Source organism: Callithrix jacchus, chromosome X (assembly GCF_049354715.1).
Source record: "Callithrix jacchus isolate 240 chromosome X, calJac240_pri, whole genome shotgun sequence".
Lineage (NCBI taxonomy): Eukaryota > Metazoa > Chordata > Mammalia > Primates > Cebidae > Callithrix > Callithrix jacchus.
The window spans coordinates 147852070-147875704 of NC_133524.1; the positions used below are offsets into that span (position 1 = coordinate 147852070).

Sequence of the window (23635 nt, forward strand, 5' to 3'; positions counted from 1 at the left end):
CTTTGACCCCTTCCCCCCGACCCAGGTGGCTTAGTCTTGTAAAGGAACCAAGACAGGAGGGGGAGAAAAAAGCTTGCTGTGTAATCCCATGCATCTGCCCATAGACCCTCAGTTAGCAGCACTGAACACATTAAAAAAAGAGATGAGAACACAGAAAAAAACCCAAACCCAGACAGAGTGGTGATGTGAGGAGACAGCATGCTTGGGAGCCTCAGTAGCTGGCCTCCTTCTGGTAGGAGGGGGGATGCCAGGGGGCCTCCCTTGGGCCTGGGAAGTAGCCACTTGGCCTCACAGGCAGTACTTGGGATCATATCTGTTGACCAAGGCCAAAGACCTGGCTGCTCTGGTTGGCACCCTGTGTGTAGCACATCTGCAGGGACATGGAGTTGTCACACTTGTTGGTTCCTAATTTGTTGTCATAGATGTGCCTCCATGTCCCAGGAGCTGTCATGCCCACCTGGCTGGCACACTTGTTTGTACCCATCTGGAGACTGATGGTCAGTTGGTCCATGGGGGGAAGATATGGTTCTTGGGGTCGTAGAGATGCCCCTTCATGCTGTAAGCTGTCATGCTGGACTGGCTCGCACATTTGTTGGTACCTGTCTGCAGCCCAATGATGTACTGGTAAGCCTTCATGGTGGCGTCATCCAAGTTCTGCTCCTGCTTCTCCGAGTATTTGATGCTAACGTCCACACCATTCTGTAGCCCCTTCATTGTGGCCTTCCCTGCCAGCGCTAAAAGAGACACCTGCATATGTGTCATGTTCACACTCTCAAACAGGTTGTTGGCCTTAAACAGGTCCAGAGGGTTTATGCCATAGCTAACCATGGTCTTGATGAAGTTGGAGAGGTTTCCTAGCTGGTGCCAGTTCTGGATGGAGTGGTTGATCTTGCGGACTGAGGCTGTTAGAGCTTGTTCATGAGTGTGCATGAGATAAACCCGTCCTTCAGATCCTTCTGGAAGTTGGGGTCAATAGAGAGGCCCATGAATCCCTCAATCCAGCTGGGGAACTCAGCCTCCTGAGGGTTGTATTTGGACAGAAGCCAGTTCTTGACCTTGGCCAAGAGCTGTACAAGGACCCCTTGTTGAATTGCATGGAGCTTATGGCTGGCAGGAGTGACTGGCAGGATGGTAAGTGACAGCCAGATAGGCATAGGGTTGGGATGCTCTGGGCTCTGCCACTGTTTAATTTGCACCATTCACTTAGCTGAAGCCTTCTTTGGGTTGCAAAACATTAATGGTCTCACACTCAAAACCAAAACTGCAGAATGTGGCCAAACATATTTTCTTAGAGTAGGCAAGATTTTTGTTAAAGTTGGTCAAGCTCTTGTGGCAGAAGGAGCCCTATTTTGTAGCAATACCCACTGTGAAACATTGGCAGTGATACTTACAAAACCTAGTTTCGAGGAAGAGTGTTAACATGTGCTATAGTTTGGCTATTTGACCTTCCAACACTTACGTTGAAATTTGATCCCCTATGATGGAGGTGGAGCCTAATGGGAGGCGTTTGGGTCATGGAAGATGGATCCCTCATGAATGTCTTGGTACCATCCTCGAGGTATTGCACTGGATGTTAAAAGGAGACTGGCACCTCTTCCTTTCTCTCTCTCTCTCTTTTTTTTTTTTTTTTTTTTTTGAGACAGAGTCTTATTCTGTCACCCAGGCTAGAGTGCAGAGGCATGATCTTGGCTCACTGTAACCTCTGCCTCCCAGTTTCAAATGATTCTCCTGCCTCAGCCTCCTGAGTAGCTGGGATTACAGGTGCCCACCACTACACCTGGCTAATTTTTGTATTTTATAGAGATGGGGTTTCACCATTTTGACCAGGCTGGTCTTGAATTCCTGAACTCAAATGGTCCACCTGCCTTGGCCTCCCAAAGTGTTGTGATCACAGGCATGAACCACCGTGGCTCCCTTTATCCTCCCATCATGATTGGAGGAATTCTGAGGCCCTCACCAGACACAAATGCTGGCACCATGTTTCTTGTATAACCTGCAGAACTGTGAGCCAAATAAATCTCTTTTCTCTATAAATTACTCAGTCTCAGGTATTCCTTTATAGCAAGACAAACGGACAAGGAAAACGTGCTACTCCTTTTGAGAGAAGCCATGAAGCATAAGCAATGTGTCTTCTGTTTTCTTGGAATAGAACTAGATGTCAATTCATGTCCAATTTCTTCTTGGATACACACTTATGTATCTCTGATGATTTATGGTATTTTAATGCCTGTTCAATGAGCATCTAGAATGAAAATAGTCATAATTTTGATTAAAAAGACACAGTACCTGCCTTCTAGAAGCTTATAGTTCAGATCTTTATCAGATCCTTAACACCCTGGCCTGAACTACTCCCAAGTTGGGTGAGGTGCCTTTCTTTGGAGTTACCTAGCTCCTGGACATGTATATGTTACAGTATTGTCATTCTTATGTTATATATCTCTACATTGAGCTTTCTTTTATTTTCTTTTCTGTTTTTTTCTTTTGAGACAAGGTCTTGCTCTGTTGCCCAGGCTGGAGTGCAGTGGCGTGATCTTGGCTCACTGCTACCTCCACCTCCCTGGTTCAAGCGATTCTACCTCAGCCTCCTGAGTAGCATGCCACCAAGCCCGACCAATTTTTATATTTTTAGTAGAAATGGGGTTTCACCATGTTGGCCAGGCTAGTCTCAAACTCCTGACTGCAAGTGATCTGCCTTCCTCAGCCTCCCAAAGTGCTGGAATTACAGGCGTCAGCCACTGCACCTGGCCTCTACAGTGAACTTTCTAAAGGCAGAGATTGTACCTTGTTTACTCTTGGATACTTGGCAATGGTTTTAGAGGCTACCATGGAGAATAGCTAGCCAATATATAGGCACTGAATGAATGCATGAGTGCCTTTGTGAAGAAAGCAAGACAGACATTTTTATTCTCAATTTGCAGATGGGGAAACTGGGTTCCAGAAAGAGTGACGTGTTCAAGATCATAGAGAAAACTAGTAGCAAAATCAAAATTTGAACCAAGAACTTGACTCCTAGCCAAGCTTCTTCCAGTAAGAGTTGAAGTTTTAGAGGGGGGAAAAACATAAAGAATCCAAGAGAGTCTTAGTTGTGTACATGGCATGAGAAAAAGTGGTAACTTTCCCAATCTCAATGGTTAAAATGGAAAACTTTAGGGAAATTTTTAAGTGTCTTTGCACTCCATACTGGGACATTTTTTGATCATCAGATACCTACATTGTCATAGTTTCTTTTGCTCTTGACTTATTTTCCCCTAACTTCCTGCCATCTCAACTTTTCCACTTTTTCTTTAGTTCATCCAAGAAACATTGGAATTTTTCAAAAGGGACTCACTTGGAAATGTTCAGGAAACAGAAGAGTGAAGAAAAAAAGACAAAAAATCCTAATGCAAAATGCCAACAGCCTGCACAGCCCAGAAGCCTTATGCTTAGAAGACTGGTATCTAGCCCTAAGACTTTGTACTTAGAATTTACATTGTATTTATATTATTATGGCTATGTAAATATTACTCACAGTTATGCCACATAATATATAATGATTATGTTTCCTTTCTTATAGCACTTTAGTTTTTTCCTGTAAGTAATAACCATCATGCTTTTCATTTGTTTCATTTCATATCTATCTGTCTGATATGATTTGGCTTTGTGTCCCCACCAAAATCTCATGTTGAATTTTAATTCCCAATGTTGCCAGCTTCCATGTGGTATTGGGCCTGTGGGTGCACAGAAGGCAAGGATTGAAGTTTGGGAGCCTCTATCTACATTTCAGAGGATGTATGGAAACACCTGGATGTCAAAGCAGAAGTCTCCTGCAGAGGCAGAACCTCATGGAGAACCTCTACTAGGGCAGTGTGGAGGGGAGATATGGGGTTGGAGCCTCTGCACAGAGTCCCAACTGGGCCACTGCTTAATGGAGTTGTGAGAAGAGAGATACCATCCTCCAGATCCCAGAATTGTAGATCCACCAACCGCTTGCACCATGCACCTGGAAAAGCCTCAGGCACTAATGCCAGCTCTTGAGAGCAGCCATGGGAGCTGAGCTCTGCAGAGCCACAGAGTGGAGCTTCCCAAGGCCTTGGGAGCCCATTCCTTGCATCAGTGTGGCCTGAATGTGAGACATGGAGTCAAAACAGATTATTTTGGAGCTTTAAGTTTAGTAACTATCCTTTTGGGTTTCGGACTTGCATGGGGCCTGTAGCACCTTTGTTTTGGCCAATTTCTCCTTTTGGCGATGGGAGAATTTACCCAATGCCTGTACCCTCATTGTATCTTGAAAGTAACTAACTTGTTTTTGATTGTACAGGTTCATAGACAGAAGGGACTTGCCTTGTCTCCGATAAGATTTTGGACTTGGACTCTTGAGTTAATAATGGAATGAGTTAAGACTTTGGGGGACTGTTGGGAATGCATGATTGTGTTTTGAAATGTGAGAAGGATATAAGATTTTGGAGGGACCAGGAGAAGAATGATATGGTTTGGGTCTGTGTCCCCACCCAAATCTCAAGTGGAACTGTAATTCCCAGTGTTAGGGGAGGGACCAGGTGAAAGGTGATTGAATCATGGGGGTGGATTTGACCTTTGCTGTGCTTGTAATAATGAGTGACTTCTCATGAGATCTCATTGTTTAAAACTGTATAGCACTTTCCCTTCACTTTATCTCTCCTGCTCTAACCATGGTAAGACATGCTTATTTCCCCTCCACCTTCCACCATGAGTGTAAGTTTCCTGAGGCCTCTTAGCCATGCTTTCCATGCAGCCTGTAGAACTGTGGGTCAATTAAACCTCTTTTCTTCATAAATTACCCAGTCTCAGGTAGTTTTCTTTTTTTAATAGCAGTGTGAGAACTGACTAATATACATATACTATCACTAATTATTCCCTCAAATTTCTTTCAGAACTGTCTATTTATGTTGTGTATTGGCATGCATTTCTTTGCGTTTTATGATCTGTATTGGCATGATTGTTTTTAGCTTTATCCTGTTGAGTTCTCCATAGGTTTTTGAATCTGTAGGTTTATGTCTTTCTGTCACTTTTGAGTTTTCACCCAATATTTCTTTGGGTATTCTTTTAGCCCCACTTTTTCTCTTCTTCTGGAATTATTGTGATAGAAATCTTGGATCTTTCATTGTTTTCTCTAATGCTCTGTTAATTTTTTTAGCTTATTTTATCTCTATTTTTTAGATTGAAGAAATACAATCGATCTGTTCTTAAGTTCACTGATTCTATATTCTGTTATCTTCACTCTACTATTAAGCCTATCCAGCAAGGTTTTTATTTATGTTATTTTATTTTTAATTTCTATAGTTTTTCCTTGGTCATTTTATATAACTTCTATTTCTTTGCTAAGTTTTTCTATTTTTTTATTTGTTTCATGAAAACTTGTAATTACTTATTGTGTTAATATGTCCTTGTCAGTACTGCTGAATCATCTGGTGTTTTTGGTAAGGAAAGGATTTTTTGGCCTAGAGGGACAGAGACCATTTCCTGGAACATTTGTTGTGGCAGGGCCACCCTTTCCTTTTGCTCTGGTCCTCCTAGAGTCTCTAGGGAGAGGGTGAGTCTCATGCACAATGGTGAAGAACATTTCTCTTAGCCACAAATTGTCAAAGGAGTTTTGGATTAATCCCCCTTGCTGATGCTGCTAACCTTCCTACTGTTGTTGGTTGGGCTCCCCTTTAATCCTAGGGAGGAATGGGCTGCTTTCTGTTGTTAGATTGGGGTTTGGGAAATATCATGTCTAGATTACCTTTTTATTATATCATTATCCTTATATTGACATATTACTATATTATATTATTATATTATATTAACATAATCTTACCTTAATTATATCAGATTTTGTATGATATTAACACAGTCACTTTGGCATGTGGTTAACTCTATCATCCCTTTCTTCCAGGGACAAAAACTTGAATGAGAGAACCTGTACCTAGGGAGATAAATGGACTGAAATTGATCACATGGTGTCTCCTCCAAGAAGTTGGAAGCTTGTTATAACCTTTCATGAAAAATAATTCTGTGAGTGTTTCCCCTTAAGGTAAACTCTATTTCTTCAGAAGTCCTCAGGAGAAGAAAGGGTAGTAGAATGTTAAACGAAAGCAGTCAAATAAGATAAGAAAAGTACCTAGTGGATGCCAGCACATTTTGAGAACTTTTCACGCTAGGTGTGCATGCCTCTGGTTAAGCCAAGCTCCTTCCTGGATGCATTAATCAGTTTGAGGTTGCGATTTTCTGTGTGCAGACACCCAGCGCAAATATACATCTGCCTCATCCCCCTAACACTGTTAAAACTCAAGCCTGAAGCCTGAATATTATACCTATTGAGACAAGCAGAGTTGATACAAGAATAGGATACCCAGAAGAGCAAGTCTATTCATGGAAGTCTCTCTTTCTTTCTTTTCTTTCCTGAATATCTCTCTCTCTCTCTTCTTCTCTTTTCTTTCACAGAGTCTTGCTCTGCCATCTAGGCCAAAGTGCAGCAGCATGTTCATGGCTCACTGCAACCTTGACCACCTGAGTTCAAATGATCCTCCCATCTCAGCCTCTCGAGTAGCTAGCACTACAGGCATGCACTACCATGACCAACTAATTTATTTTTTGTAGAGATGGGGTCTTGCTATGTTGCCAAGGCTGGTCTTGAACTCCTTGGCACAAGCCATCCTCCTGTCTCAGTCTCCCAAAGTTCTGAGATTATAAGCACGAGCCACCAGGTACAGCCCTTCACTGAAGTCTTCATAGTCTGAAGGCAGTGATTTGAGACTGGAGAACAGAAAACTGCAGAGAGCCTCATGGACACTAGAAAAAATACATGGAATAAAAAAGGTTCTTGGCAGTAAGCCAACAAGTTAATGGTTTTCAGCATGTATAGACTATTGTTAGGTGGGAATTGGATGATTGACATCTCCACAGACACTTAAATATTGCCAGGATGTATTAGTATAAATTTTACCATGAGTAGATTGTAGATAAGACATGCAACAACTAGGTAATGGTGAAAGGTCGAAGAAAACAGAATGTACCACTGCATGGGTTGGCAGTGGAGAAAGGCTTTGGAAGACACACCCTATCCTTGCCAAGTGATTCACCAGAACTGACATGAGAAAATGAGGAGGGTGCCAGGTCAGTTTGGGAAAGCTTTTTAGCAGTGCTAAAGAAATGCCCCCTTTTGTTTCAACCAGCCTGGCCTCCTAAAAAGACTCTTCACTCCTCCCCTTGTCCCCTACTCTTCCCAATACCTGGTGCCTCCCCTGCTCTCCACTCTCCTGTGACAATCTCCTGATGGGGTTCTGTGATGTCTAAGCCCCTCGCCCCAGGCCCATCATTGGCTGTTTAGTGGTTTGCTTACCAATCAAGGCTCAGGGATGTGGGTCGTTACTGTCCTGCAAAGGTTATATATCGGGAGGCCAGGTGACCTGGAGAAGACAGTTGAGAGACACTGATGTGGTGAAGATGGCCAGGAAAGCACAAGTCTCTAACCCAGTTGCCGAGGGACAACCACCCACCAACACCAAAGAGGAAAGGAAGAAGAAGGCCCCCTCTCAACCAGGTTCAGAAGCCCTCTGAAGGTGAGTGGAGCAACCAGCCTCCTCCTTTTCTTCCCCTTGACTCCTCCCTCCCAAGATGCCTACCTTGCCCTTGCCTGGCCCAACTCCCACTCCAGCCTGCACCCTTCTCCTGCAGCTAGAATCTCAGGGGTTCGTGGCAAGAGTGGGATACTCCATGCCCATTTCACTCACCCCTTCCCTAAGAGCTCCTCAGGGCCAGGAACTAAATACTGCTTCTTGGCAACCCTGTGCAGGGTTCCCAGCTTCCTTCTCTTTCAGCCAGGGGTCTGCCTCTTCCCTTGGTCCACTCTCAATGCCTTCTTTTGGAAGATTTGTTTGAAGTGTGCTGGTCTACTTGATGGTCTGGTCTCTCTCAGTGAGAGAAACTCTTCCTGGCTGTACCTAGTTGGCCATCTTGGCTCTCCCCCTCTCCCTCCTTATTTTGAATGTCCAAGATACTATTCTTGGTTTCTAAATGCTCCTTTTTATGACCTCCTTGTCCAAATTTATACTTGAATATTGTCCTGTGTCTTTGATGAAATTATTTGTAGATTTCTTTGAAGTTTTCTTTTGTTCCCTGCTGTGTCTCTGTTTCATTCAACTTTCCCTTTTTGTTGGTTACTATGTTTGCTTTTGGTCTTGTGTTTCAAGTAACCAGCTTTCCTTAAATATCTCATAATTCTTGGCCCACTGTCCATGAAATTGCAGTGGAATTGGTGGATCATATGGTTGCTCTAGTTTTAGTTTTTTGAGGATCCTCCAAACTGTTCTCCATAGTGGTTGTACTAACTTACATTCCCACCAACAGTGAATGAGGGTTCTCTTTTCTCTACATCTGCACCAGTATTTGCTGTTCCTTGTCTTCTGAATAAGCCATTCTAGCTGGGGTGAGAAGATATCTCTTTATAGTTCTGATTTGCGTTTCTCTGATGATCAATGATGTCAAATACCTTTTCATGTGCCTGTTAGCCATTTGTATGTCTTCTTTTCAGAAATGTTTATTAAAATATTTTGCCTATTTTTTTGTTGGATAATGAGATTATTTTCCTATAGTTGTTTGAGCTCCTTATCTATTCTGATTATTAATCCCTTGTCCTCAGAGGGGTAGTTTGCAAATATTTTCTCCCATTCTGCAGGTTGTATCTTCACTTTGTTGATTGTTTCCCTTGCTGTGCAAAATAGTCTTAACTTGATGTGATCTCATTTGTCCATTTTTTCCTTGGTTGCCTGTGCTTGTGGGGTTTTACTAGACATTTAACATCTAAACTTTTATTCTTACATTTCTGTTCCAGACCTGTTGTTCTGTAAAATCTTTGCTTAATACTAATAAAAGTATTTGGTTTCCTGTAAAAAGTGATTCTAGTGGACTGGATTCATCAAAGTTTAAAATACCCCATCATAGGGATTTATTTTATTTATTTTTTTTGAGACGGAGTTTCACTGTTGTTACCCAGACTGGAGTGCAATGGCACCATCTCGGCTCACTGCAACCTCCACCTCCTGGGTTCAAGCAATTCTCCTGCCTCAGCCTCCCGAGTAGCTGGGACTACAGGTGTGCACCACCATGCCCAGCTAATTTTTGCATTTTTTTTTTAGTAGAGACGGGGTTTCACCTTGTTGACCAGGATGGTCTCAATCTTTTGACCTCGTGATCCACCCGCCTCGGCCTCCCAAAGTGCTGGGATTATAGGCGTGAGCCACTGCGCCCAGCCAGGGATTTCTAATGTTTAAAAAAAAAAAAAACAACCCTGCAAGGCAGTATAGTGCAATGAGAAGTGAACTAGGTTATGAGTCAGTAGACTTGTAGCTTAGTTTTAGCCAAAAATCCCTGTGTCACCTGGGGCATGTCCCATGCTCTTTGCTCCTTAAGTCCCTTCTTTAAAAGGAGTTGTAAGTAGATGTTTACCAAGATATCTCAGTGCTCTGAGACATTCAGAATTCTATTAATAGAAATAATTTTATGTGTTAGGTAATTGGCTATTTGATATCAGATAGTCTGGGACTTTTGGTCTAGCACTAAAATATAAAACCAAATGTACAGTGTAAGTAAATTTGGCCCCTCTTAAAGTTAAGTTATATTTAAAACTTGGTCAGACAATAACTTAAACTAAAGAATTTTGTCTTTGTGAAAAGTAATTTTTTAAAGTAGAAAAGTGCCATATTTTATTATCCTCATGGCACAATCAGAAAAATAATACCTAGAAATGGAAATTAATTTGTTTAAAATTGAGATAAATACAAAATTGCCACAGCCATAGAGAGACCCAGCATCCAAATAATAAATCCAGTACTTTAGAATATGCCAGTTAGACTGTATTCAGAGCACTGCACCCTCTGGTTATAGAAATAAAATGATCTCCATATCCACCTTTGGATATATCAATACATATGTTAAAATTGATGTGGTTATGAAATTGAAAAGTTTGAGGTCTTTTTGGTCTCTAATCTTATTTTTGTACTCATTTACAGACACTCTGAAAGTTAGATTTTAATACTGTCCTGTTTCCTCTATTTCAGCTATTTTACTAGCTGCAGAAAAGCTTCTTCAGGGGAAGGATGACTTAATTCTTACATATTGCTAAAAGTGAAGAATTCAACACTACTTTAGAACTTTTGTGTATGATTGATTCTGAGGAAAACACTACGAGTCAAGTGAAGGTGATATTTTTCAAGCCAGTGATTATGACAAATTGAATTCAGTATTAAAATATCAGGGAAAAGGGAACATTCTGTCTTTTTTGAAGTAGTAGATCCTAAATTCATTTCATAACAAAGAAATGTGCTGACTTGATTGGAAATGTTAATATAAAAAGTTGTAGAATTTACTAAATGATGTTTGTTTTCTCCTGTCTTCATAGATTCTAAATTATTCATATGGATAACTTATGTCATCAATCAACTTATTCAGCAAAAATCATTTTTAAGGGGTTTGTGTTGGAATATTTTATCTTCAGATTCTATAAATATCATAGTGCCCAACACAGGTATGGTCAACTGGGTGATTATTTGGAATCCAGTTTAAAGGAGAGTCTAATCCTTAAAATGTAAAAATAAACTGTAGGATGGGCATAGTAATATCCCTGTTATTTCTGGGTGAGTCAATATCATTTTCTTACTATATCAGTCATGCTCATCATATGTAAACATGTGTCTCCTATATCTAGTTGAGGTCTCCCAGACTGCGTTTCTGGTTAATTAGCAGGCATGAGACAATGGTGTTTTTTGTATCATAATGATGTCTCAGTAACTCCACATGAAAATATAACCCAATATGGTATTTTTAAGTGAAGTAGGATTTTAGAAATCTGACCTAATGTCTTATTTTACAGATTTGGAAATTTGAAGTCCAAAGAAATTCAAAGACCAGCTGAGTTTCCATAGTGATTAGTAACTAATCTGTGACTCTTTCCTCCTAAACTGGGATCTGTTCTGCATGTCAAAAGTAAGAACTTTTCAAATAAAATTACAAATATTTCTAAGTTTTCCTTGACAATTTCTTCTTCAATTCTACTCTCTTTTCTATTAAAAAACTACACTGGACTGCATCTTTTCCACAAACATTTTGTAGATAGCTCATAGGGACCTGTACCATGAATTAAATTCCAATGTCTAATGAAATGATTGGCTATAGAAGGCACTTAACTGTTTTTTTAATATAGCAAATACATTGTTTTTTAATATAGCAAACAAACAGGTTATTGTCATTATTTTCAGATAATGCATGAGAGCTGAGAGAAATCACCTGTGTTTTAATTTGAAAAGTAATTTTTTTAGCCATCTTCAGTTAAACAATTTGGCAATGTGTATTAAGGACCATAACACTTTTCTTGACCTAATAATTCCATTTTTTGACCCTAAGGAAACAGTATTATGCATGCCATTTCTTTGACACTATTCTAAAGCAATAGTTTTATGCACAAAAATGGTTAGCGCAACATCCTCAGTCACAAAAGGAATGTAGGGAGAGAATATACAAGGTTGAATTACCTCCTTCCATCCACATGGCTGGACAAACAGCACCTACTGCCTATGATTCAGCAGCAACTTGACCTATGAAGGGTCTTTTGAGCATTCATTTCCATTCTCATCTCCTGTGGAATAACTCAAAAAGGACCCTTGCCCCTTTGCTCATTTCAAAATAGATTAATCTGCATTTGAGAGACTATGCAGAAACAACCTAAATGTATAATAGTAGAGATATTTTAACATAAATTGTTGAATCTCCATACAACTTGTTATCATGCAGCCATTAAAATCAGGTTGTAGAATTTTATTTAATAACATGAAGAAGAGTGTTATTCTAATGGTAATTTCTAAAATCAGATGATAAAATTGTATGCACAATATGGTCTGAATCATGTAAAACAAATATAAATAAAAGGGAATATGCCAAGACAGTATTGATGATTATCTCTGCTTAATGAGATTTTTTAACTTGTTTTTCAAACTTTTTATTTTTCTGTAAGTATGTATTGCTTTTATAATCATAAAAGAGAAAAGATGATGTATGTTCAATTGTTCCAAAATGATTAGAAAAAAGTACTTGACAAATAATAGTGAAAAAGGCTTAGTTTTCTTTCTCATGCATTATTTATAAGGAAAATAATTCCTATCAGTCTCTGTTTTCAAAAAGCACAATATATACTCTTCACACAGTTGCCAATACAATGCTGGCATAACGTTGGTAAAAAACACAAATGATAACTCCAGAGACCTCTCTGTTGATTAACTGATCCTTTGAAATTACTAAGTTCTAATGAAAGGGTCACTTACACTCTAGCAAAAATAACATTTTGTCCATGTCCCCTAATTTCACACAATGAGAATGTAATTTAAATATATATGGTTTTGAAATTTTCAATCTAGTTTGAAGAGGTATTATGTAAATACTTTGAATATTCAATTTAAAGTTCAACATAATGGAATATCACATATTTAACAACCATACTCTTCCACATGGGGGCAAAGACAACTTTCACAAGTTTTAATTGGTAGGGACGTTTCTGTACGGAAAGGTTACTTTCATTTGAATAGTCTTCGTATTTATGTGGTACTGGCTGCCTTAATAGCTCACAAATCAGCTGATGGATCATCTGTTCCCATTTGATAGATACTTCTTCCAGATGCAGATTAATCTATTTTGAAATGAACAAAGGGGCAAGGGTCCTTTTTGAGTTGTTCCACAGGAGATGAGAATGGAAATGAATGTTCAAAAGGTCCTTCATACACCAAGTTGCTGCTGAATCATAGGCAGTAGATGCTGTCTATCTAGCCATGTGGATGGAAGTAGGTAATTCAACCTTGCATATTCTCTCCCTAAGTTCTTTTTGTGATTAAGGAGATGCATTTCCAAAATTGTAGGTTGACAGTGTCTGGGCAGCAATAACTGGCAGAGAAATAGTACGCACATCCTACTTCCTGCACCTCATTCTTATAGAAGGCACCAACTAATTAATCATCAGACTTGATGTAGCCCTGTTCTGGCCCTTCCATTCTGTAAACTGTTGTTTTAGCATCTCTTTGCCCTCAGCTACTCAGTCTTTACCTTCCTGCATCATCTTCTCCCTCTGTGTTCTATTCCAACCTTGTAACTCCCCATATAACATCTTTCTTTCTCATTTCCCAGAATAGACCCTTCCAGGTCTCTGATTTGCTTCTACTTTCATTCATTGGAAGCTGGTGCTGATTTACCTATGACCCTGACATCTGGCCCCTTCCCCCTCACCCTACACAGGGCTCTTATGTAGAGGCTCCCTACAGACCTTTAGGCAGAGCTGGCTTCAAACATCTGCTGAAATTAACCCTTCAAATTTTACCATTGATCAGAGCTAAGCCTAGTTCAAATAAACAAATAATTCGAGTTGAAAGAGATACGTGGATGTTCAACAACAAACCAACATGCAACATTATCCAGAGGGGCCGTCTAAATTAGAGCCTATTTTACCACATCAGTAGGAAAGTATATAATTCAAAAACATTCAAAAGGAATCATTTTCCACTCTTGCGCCTGATGCTAAACATTATCCAGTTCCCCAGTACAATGTTGCATATTAACCCATTTTCAAGTATTAGGTGGAACAAACAGTGCATTCCGGTAAGTGAAGGACACAAAACTCCATTTTCTTGTAAGGCAAAGCTGATTGCGTCCCATTCAATGTGAAGCCAGGAGGTTTCAGGAAATCATGCTCGAACATTTTTGTTAAGTCTTGAACATTTTTGTTAAAGCACTATTTTTAGGGCACAGGGCAGCTTATAGTTTTTGAGATGCATGTTAATATTGGATATTCGCTGTCTGGTAGATCATTGTGTAATTTATTACTGGAGGGGTTCAGAAATACTGAAACAGTATCACTGAGAGTTTCCACCCCTCACAATATAGATGCGGGGCTTGAGGAGTCAGAAAATTACTCAAAAGACAGTGAATGTTAGCAAGTTCATTAACTTATTTTCTCCTAGCCCCAAAAGCCAAGAAGTTAATTTCTTGTTTGCCAGGCAGAGTGGGCCTTGCTCTCTGGTTCTTACTGATTGAGATAACTAAAATTTTTTGTGTTTTCCAGCCAGAAGTCATTCCACTTAATGCTTTCAATATGGAAATACTCTCGTTAAGGCACTGACCAGAATTTAAAATCATTGTTGAGTCTTCAAAATTAAAGTATAAACAAAGAGCAATTTTAAGAATTTGTAAATCCTTCTTCCTGGTTTTGAAGGCTTTCCCTGAGGTTGATATTAGGCAGGGCTTCGTCCTTTTCCTTCAGGGGAGAACCACTAAGTCAAGCTCCCCAGGAGATTTTTTGTTTTGGCTTGACCAGCCATGAGTTTCCTCCACAGCCAAACATTACAGATTCTTAATTTTAACATTCAGAATTAATGATAAATCAAGTTGAGAAAGATTGAAGTTTCACATTTGGGAGCTAGAAGGTGACCTTTACCAAGTAACGTATGTGAATGAGTTTAAGGAAGTGAGGTAAGCAACAAACAGGTGAACGCAACCGAGGAGACCTGGTCCAAGGTAAATTTACCTCATCCCTCCAGGTGAGTATCATCCTATTTGCATATTATTCCCATCTTTTCCTTGGCACAGACATCTGGTAGGTGATTTCCCATATTCATATGTGTTGGTAAATGAAATAACGAAAGTATTTCATTGGAATGGAAATAATGAAAATGCCTCTCTTTTGAAATACTCTTTAACTTAACTTCTGAATGTCAGAACAACTCTTAGCCTCTTCTAGGATGTCTGAGACTTGACTACACTTCTGAACAACTGATTATAGGTTTTCCAAATTTTTGGGGAGTTAATATGTGCATCAATTACCTAGAATTTATTTGCAGATTATACTGCAGCAGTATCAAGCAATCAATCCACATTTACTGATATGCTCACAGCATGCCCAACAGTAAGATAGCATTGAAAAACAGCAGGCCTTGTCCCCATCTCTTGCCAAATTACAATCTGGCCGGAGAAGCAAGTCTTAGAGAATGTTTATAACCACAAATAGATAATTCAATACAAAAAAGATAGACAACAAAGGATTGATATTAAAGGTAGCCAGAGAAGGGCAAAAATCAAGGCTAGGCATAATGAGTCAGGGTTTAATTGAGGAGGTGAAGCTTGAGTGGAATTTAAATGAAGCTGAGATATAGACACAGAAAGAACACAGTTATATCAATAATCTGAAAACAATCATGCTTTCTCCTTTTTATAAAAGCTTCTTTCTGTGATTGCGCCACTACGCTCCAACCTGGGAGGCAGAATGAGACCCCCTTTTAAAAATAAATAGGCTGGAAGCAGTGGCTCACATCTGTAATCCCAGCACTTTAGGAGGCCAAGGCGGGCAGATCACCTGAGGTATGGAGTTCAAGACCAGCCTGGCCAACATGGTGAAACCCTGTCTCTACTAAAATTACAAAAATTAGCCGGCCATGGTGGTGAGTGCCTGTAATAACAGCTACTCGAGAGGATGAGGCGGAAGAATCAGTTGAACCCAGGAGGCAGAGGTGACCCAAGATAGAGCCATTGCACTCCAGTCCAGGCGACAAGAACAAAACTCCATCTCAAAAATAAAATAAAATAAAATAAAAATAAATAAATAAAGCTTATTCTGACTCAAAACTGAAAGGTAGAAAAAAGATAGTTAAAGAATGGCACATTTTGGTCAGGTGCAGTGGCTTGCCTCTGTAATCTCAGCACTTTGGGAGGCCGAGGCTGGCAAATCATTTAAGCCCAGGAGTTTAAGACCAACCTGGGCAACATGACGAATCCCTATCTCTACAAAAAGTACAAAAATTAGTCGGGTGTGGTGGCGCAGGCCTGTAGTCCCAGCTACTTAGGAGGCTGAGGTGGGAGGATCACCTCAGCCTAGTAGGACAACGCTGCAGTGAGCCATGATCATTCCATTGCATATCAGCCTGTGCGACAGACTGAGAACCTCTCTCTCTCTCTCAAAAAACAACAACAACAACAACAAAACCACCAGAACAGAAAAAAAAATGGTGCATTTCATTTGGTTAATGTGTAAACACCAACTTCCCCAACCCAAACCATGACCTTCTTTCATCAAATAGCTCTGAAATGTTGGTGCTGAAATATTTCTGATGAAATGCTGCTGATAAAATATATTGTTTTGTGTATAGTGGATATTCAAAGTGTTTTTGTAGAAGTAAATTGAGAAGTAAAGACAATAGCTTAATGCCTCTGGTTAAGAATAATTTAGTGGAGGCCAGGTGCAGTGGCTCACGCCTGTGCTCCCATTACTTTGGGAGCCTGAGGTGGGTAGATCACTTGAGGTCAGGAGTTGGAGATCAACCTGGCCAACATGGTGAAACCCCATTTCTACTAAAAATACAAAAATTAGCTGGGCATGGTGGTGGGTGCCTGTAATCCCAGCTACTTGGGAGGCTGAGAGACAATGGCTTGAACCCAAGAGGTGGAGGTTGCAGTGAGCTGAGGTTGTGCCACTGCACTCCAGCCTGGGAGACAGAGCAAGACTCTGTCTCAAATAATAATAATAAGTTATTATTATTATTATTTAGTGAAGAAGAAAGGGACTCAGCTTCACAAATATTCAGTAAATAATGCAAGAGCACAAATTTATTGATAGCGATATAGTTGCTTTTTAGTTGCTAATAGATATAGATAATGTATATATAGCTTTTAAATTATTTGGACCTTAGCAGGCAATCTGTGCCCCAAATATATGATTTGTCCAAAATATAATAGAATTTAAAAGGATCACCTGTATGCTATCTTAAAAATAAAATATTAACAAACATATTTGGTTTAATCTCATTCAAAATATTTCAAACTATGTTGCTGAAAGAATGCTGATTAACAAGTTTATTGACCATAAGCAGCAAAATCACCATGACAAAAAAACTGCCAAAAATATGTCTTTTCTCCAACCAAAATGTTTAATAACTCTTGTTCCTCTTATACCAAAGTAGAAAATTCAGCATGGAAAATGACATAAACTTGTAAATTGGCTTTTAACTGCTTTCTGAAAACACCACAAACGTTATAGTGAATGAGGCAGCCTTTTAATTGTCCTCATTTGTTAAAATCTCCATAAAGTCATCTCTTTATTTTATAATTTTCACTTTACTATGCTCTATTCATTCCCAGAATCATTCATATGGTGTGTAAAACTATAACAAGTAGTTTTATGTGTAGGATATTCCCTTCCTTTAGAGATTATGATCAGGAAGGAGGTTGCTGTGACAAAGGCTGTGCTCTCAAGTGTCCATACTGTTTTCCAAGGACTGACTGGCTTTCTAATAGAATCAGTCACTCAATGTGTAATTATAACACAGAGAATCAAGATGTTTTATTCCCCTCAGCATTGCATCCAGGCCTTCCACATTCTTACTTCAGTTCCACAGTTTTTCTTAGCTCCCTTTGCTAACCTGTCTTTGTTTTCGTCCTTCCTCATTTGTGCCTTCATGATATATAAAACCATTGGACAATGCATTCATTTACTTCACTTTTTTTCTGTTCTTTGCTTTTCATAAATGTTTTCCACCTTCTCCCATTGAATTTTGTCAGTACTGTAGAACCTGTTAACTGCAACAATAAACACAGTCCTAAACTTCATCTCATGTGTTCTCAATGTTACATTAGTGTTCTAATTATGTTTTACTCTATATAGTATTGTGCTCCGTGTTTTACAAAATCGTGTTTTAACCTTTTGTTTATATGTACTCTTCTTTACAATTTAGGAAAGAAAATGTAATTAAAAAAGATGGAATCTCTTTTGAATACAAAACAAATTCAGAAGTCGCTAAACCTACAATTAGGTAATTGTGAGCAAAATTAGCTACTGGCTGTTTGTTCTAAAACAACAAGTTTTTGCCTGTGTCAGTAATTATTTCTACATAAAATTTAGCACTTTTGCATTTTGACAATCAATTAAATCACGCAGTTAATTTATACATGATAATTAGTCATGAAAGAACAAAATGCAAATAAAGAAAACTTAGAAAAGCCCTCATAAAGAGTAAATTTTCTAGCCACATATGAAGATGAGCCTTGAGCAACCATCTAAAATACCTTTTATAGAACTAGTTACACAGTTAAGGTGAGAGATAACTGAGAATTGCCTGCCCTGTGCTGTATGTTCTGGCTTCCCCCAAGAATCCCAGGAATCCCTGGTGATGCAGGACAGGTTTAGAGCTCCCTGAATGCCCAACTGTTTCCCTCTGAATGCTTTCGGCCCCTTTCCCCTTCAAAATACAATGTCTCTGGAAAGTGACTTGTCATCTCTCCCAATACCCCATCCTCCCTGATCCGGCCATAGGTTTCAGACACTGGAGATATAACAGTGAACATTAAAGGGAGGAGACAGAACAAATACACAAGTAATTACATAAAATTTTAGGTAGTGATAAATTCTGTCATGAAAAATAAAGAGAAGGGAATTGAGATTGAGAATTGAAGCTTACTTCAGTGGTTGTTGGAAAAGGCCTCTTTAAGGAGATTGTATTTCATCAGAGATCTGTAAGAAGTGAGGTGGTGGTGAGTTGTGCAAACGTTTTGCGGGAAAAGACCTCCTCAGTGAAGGGGAAGCAAGGCACCTTGTTCACAAGGTGGTAGGAAGGAGAAGTGCCCAGTGAAGGGAGAAGATTCCCTCATAAAACTATCAGATCTTTTGAGAACTCACTCACTATCATGAGAACAGCATGGGGGAAACCATCCCCCATGATCCAGTCACCTCCCTCCACACGTGGGGATTATAGTTTGAGATGAAATTTGGGTGGGGACACAGAACCAAACCATATCACTGCTCCTTTATACTTTAATCATTTTTCTATTAGGCTTTATATCTTTTGTGTGTTGCTTTCTACAAGTTTCTTATCTAGCTTAAATGTCAGTTCCTGTTGGTGTTAGATACTGCAAATATTTACTCCCATCCTGCCATCCATCTTGAATGGTGTTCATAGTGTTCTTCATTGAACAGAAATCCTTAATTGTAATGTAATCAAATGAATTAATAATGACTTCATATTTTTGGTTTTGAAGTCTTATTTAAGAAATCCTTTCCCATTCAAAGACAAAAACAATATTTTACAATTTCTTTTTAGTTGTTACCATTTTTTTCCTTTCATAATTCTTCTTTTTTTTTTTTTTTGAGATGGCGTTTTGCTCTGTCCCCCCATCCTGGAGTGCAGTGGCACTATCTCGGCTCTTAGTTTTCTATTTTAAAAAGATCACTCTGAACACTCACTTTTTGCTTGATTATAATAATTACGTGACCAGACTGCTTAAATAATGTTGTGGTAAGCTAGAAAGGAATGATCACTGGAGCAGGTCTGCCCTGGATTTGCCCTGCCTCTTTGGATGAGTGATTGAACTTCTGAGTGTTTTTCTCTTCTTTAAAATTAGGTAAAAATCATGATAAAATGAAATGTTTTATGTAAAAGAAGCTGCACACGTTTTCAGAATATGTCCATGATAAATCTCTATTTCGTCATTCTTTGATTGTTAATGACCTGGCTTTTTATGAAAATTTCATTTGATTTTAGCCCTTAGGTATTCCTTGTTGATGTTTGCTGGCTTTCTGTTGCAAGAAACACAGAGAAAGAGGAGAATAGTGAAGAGAAGAGCATATTGTTGATTTTTGTGAAAGAAGGGATATTGGAGTCCTACAGATTTCGGTATTTTTGAAGCTTCATAGTGTTGAGACAAGCTGCGTACCTTAAACTGTTATAGTTGGCATGGTAAGTGATTTTGTTTTTCATAGCAACTGAAGCCACAAATAATTCCACAAATGCTGAAAAACAAAACAAAACAAAAACAACCAGAAAGCAAAAACATGGCTGGCTCACAGCCTTTAGGTGAAGACATTTTCTCCTATAAAAGCATTTTAAAGTCTGTGCCTGCAGCCTATGTTTTTGGTTTAAGCTACCCCAAGATTGCTTGGGCAGTAGTAACTACTTCAGAATGAAAGGAGGTAGTGCCCCAAGGCTCTATACTTGGGCTGGCTAGGCCAGTTCTAGGGTCTCAGTGAACCAATTTAAAACGATGGACACAGTTAATCAAACTGGATACCAGTTTAAAAAGATGAACAAGATGGCATAAATGGCATGGAGCCAGGGGACTCTGGTTGACTTGAACCAGGATGCTTCCTATTGCAGAGGCACAGGAATATAGTTTAGAGATGGCCCAAGTTGCCTGAGATCTCACATAAAAAGAGAATTGGCAACCATGGCTGGAGCTAAGATGTAGCACGTGGAGTGCCCAGGGCACAACATTGAAGGAGGCATTTACTCTCAAGGTCATACAACATAACATGGGCTGTTTGGATATGTAAAATGTGTGATGTTAAGGCAGCTCACAGGAGAAATTGATCTGGGCTACTATAGCACTAATTCACAATATTAAATTGATCCTCTCCCTGCCCCCTGTCCCCCCTTTCCTATTTGCCCACCAAAGGAGGGCCTGATGCTGTGGTAGAAGCTTGAGAAGACAGGGAATCCCCCATATGGTCCCTGCCCTCTATGAACTACCAGACAGCAGTACACATAATTCTGAACCCAGATCAAAGAGATGTAGAAGTGGCTCTCAGTTGAGAAGTCTTGGGCAGGTGAGAAATGCCCAGATATTACAGTCACTTGAACTAAAAGGTACCAGAGCTTTATCTTCCCTTTAAAAAAAATTTGGATCCAAGCACTTATCTTCCTTTAAGCCAATCAATTAGAACTCTTTTCATACACACCACACATAAAACACATATATAACTATACAGATAGGTAGAAAAAAGCCCAGTAGCCATAAGACTTTTTGTTTGCCAATCTCCTAATTGGATTATTGGCCTCCCAGTGGAGCCCTTTAAGATACAGGGCTCAGAAAACATGTAGCTTCTAAGGCCTAATAAACAAACACAGGTGGGGCCAAAACAGATTTTGAGAGGGGTCTATCTGCTTTTAATTCCTGGGGTTCCATGAGGAAAACAGAAGGCTCCTCCCTCTCATGGGTGCATTAAGAGTGGCAAGGGAAAATGGAGAAAAATAATTCAGTCAACTGAGAAAACACCTTTTTCCAGCAAAACAAGGTCCAAGAAAAGAAAAACATAAAGGCCTTTTAAATATACCTATAACTTGGATATCCACTTTAATTAAGCTGAGTGCTTTTTAAGAAAATCATTTTAACTCCCTTATTATCCAACTTCAGCCATGCCAAGTGGGCAGTACTTCTGGCTTTCGAACTTCACTAAAGGCTCAGAGAAAGGAAAATCCAAGGCAATTAGTGGAGGGAAAAAGAATCGACAAATAGCAAAGGATGCACAGATATCAAACTAGAACCGACTCATTCCCCAAGACTAAATAAAGCATTGCCATGTGGTTACAGGTCACACTCCCAATGAGGTAAAACAAGATGGAGGCCTACCACAAAGTTTGCTATGTAACATATGGAAAGCGACACAAAGTACACCAGATTGGCTATAGCTCAAGACCAACTTCACAAATCCTTTTTCATAATTGAAACTTTACAGAGAATATGAACAGCGATCTTTATCATTACTGGCCTAGTAAGACTTTTTTTTAAAGAATAAAAAACCTCATTTAAAAGTTAACTCATAACCTGGTAGAGAAAGAAAGAAACCTTAAACTGCAGGGCTGTGTTAACTGCTGACAGGGTAGAGAAAAAGAAAAAAAGTTTAAAGTGAATGGGTGGAAAGATGTCTAGGGGAAGAACCCTTATAATTATGCCAATGGGCTCCTCCAACAAGAAGAAAAACTTTAGAGGGGAGCAGGGAGTTGCCAGTCTGCCTGTCCATCCTGGGAAAAAAAAAAAAAAGGGAAAAGGCTGACATTCCTGATGCACAGATGTGATGTGAATAGGGGAGGCATAATTTCCTTTATACTTAGAAGTCTTAGGACAAAAAGACTTAGAAGTGGAAGGAAAAAAGATTTTTTGATTTACATGCTACTCACTCTTTCTCATGTCCCCGTACAGGCCACCAAAAATGTAGGAAAAAAACAAGTTCTTGTCACATGACCAGGAAGGATTAGGCACACAGACACACTGAAGGGTGATTAGAGAGGATTTTACTGGGTGAAAAGGAAAAAAGAAAAACAACTCTCAGCAAAGTGATATGGACAGGCCCTCCACCTCACAGATGGATTCCCAGGTCACCACACGAGCTGAAGAGAGCAGAATCCTCCTCTGCATAAGATATGAATTCTCTGTGGCTTAACCTACTTCCCCCAGTGCATATGTTGGGGTCCAGTCCACTGTGGGCAACTCCAGTCAAGCCCTGGGCAGGTTTCTTCATCTGCACACAAGCATGTGATGTAACCACTTGTGGGGCAGGTGAGAGATCCTCCAAGGATCCCTTTTTATCTGCCTAGGCATTTGGCTGTCTCAGTGAAAAGTGTTGCAGTTCTAAGGCCAAGAAGCAGACCACCACAGGGTAGGAGGAAGAGACTTAAGGAACGTAGCATGAAATAAACTGGGTCAGCTTTGTCATGCTTACAGTTTGCCAAAGAGACTTTACCCACCATCATGAGTCATGGCACTCAGGAGGAATTGGGAAGCATCATTAGTCCTGTTAGCTCAGGTTCTTGGCAGCCCACTGAAATCAGGAAAGTCAAGATATACCAAAGAAATCAAATTCTGTTCTCATTACACACCCAGTTAGAAAACAGTCCACCCTCCACAAAAGGCAGAAGTAAAGCAATGTCAGTCGAGACAGAAGGTGGTTGACCTCAGAACTTAGTTCATTGGGTTATGTTGAATGTCTTGAGTTTCAAGTTGCAATGGAAAGACCATAGTCTTCTTCAGTTGTGTTACCATCCTGTCTCTAGGCAAAACAGTACTGGCTGTTCCCGGAAGTCTGAAAGTGTGTAAGGGCAATCCTGTTCATGTTTCTTACCAAGATTTCAGTCTCAAGGCTTTATGAGCTCCCTAGTAGTACTTGCTATGAAGTTAAGGCCTTGCCTTCATGCTGTGCAGGGTTATGGAACCCCAGGATGCACACAGCCTTAATTCCTGTTGTTTTTCAAGTATATCCCATCTGACTACATCTTTCTTACTACATTTCAGTGGCTCCTGAGAGACTTGAGGATCGAACCTCAAAACAGCTTAAAGTTGATTATTTATCCCATTCAAACTTTTATTTATTCATTCACGAAATATTTATTGAGAGTCAACTACCTGCAAGATTTCAAGGTCTTGCATGATCTGGCCCCTCCTTACATTTCTAGATTCATCTTCTTCCACCTGCCTTCTTCCACCTACTCTATGCTCCAGGCCAAAAGAATGATCTCTAGTTCCATTAGCAGGATGTCTGATGGCTTAGTGACTTTGCTTGGAAAGCACTTTCATGACTTTTTTTGTTTGGCTTGCTACTTGAGACTCATCAGGACTCAGCCCTGTAATCACCGTCACCCCCTCTGGGAAGCATTGCTAGAACTGCTGCCTTCCTCCCCATCTCTGTGGTGTTAGTCCACCCCCCTCCCCCGGTGCAAGCAGAGGCCCCTGTACCCTCTTTTACTACAGCCCTCCCCTATTACATTACACTGCAACTGTTGTTCAATCAACTGCCACCCCCCACTTCCAAGTCTATGAAACCCGTAGAAGGCAGAGATTGGGATTTCCT

General features: G+C 39.8%; 1 pseudogene; it reads right to left on the minus strand.

The window, feature by feature from the left end:
- Nucleotides 1-307: 307 nt before the first annotated feature.
- Nucleotides 308-21978, minus strand: LOC100394957 (calponin-2 pseudogene; annotated as a pseudogene).
- Nucleotides 21979-23635: the final 1657 nt, after the last annotated feature.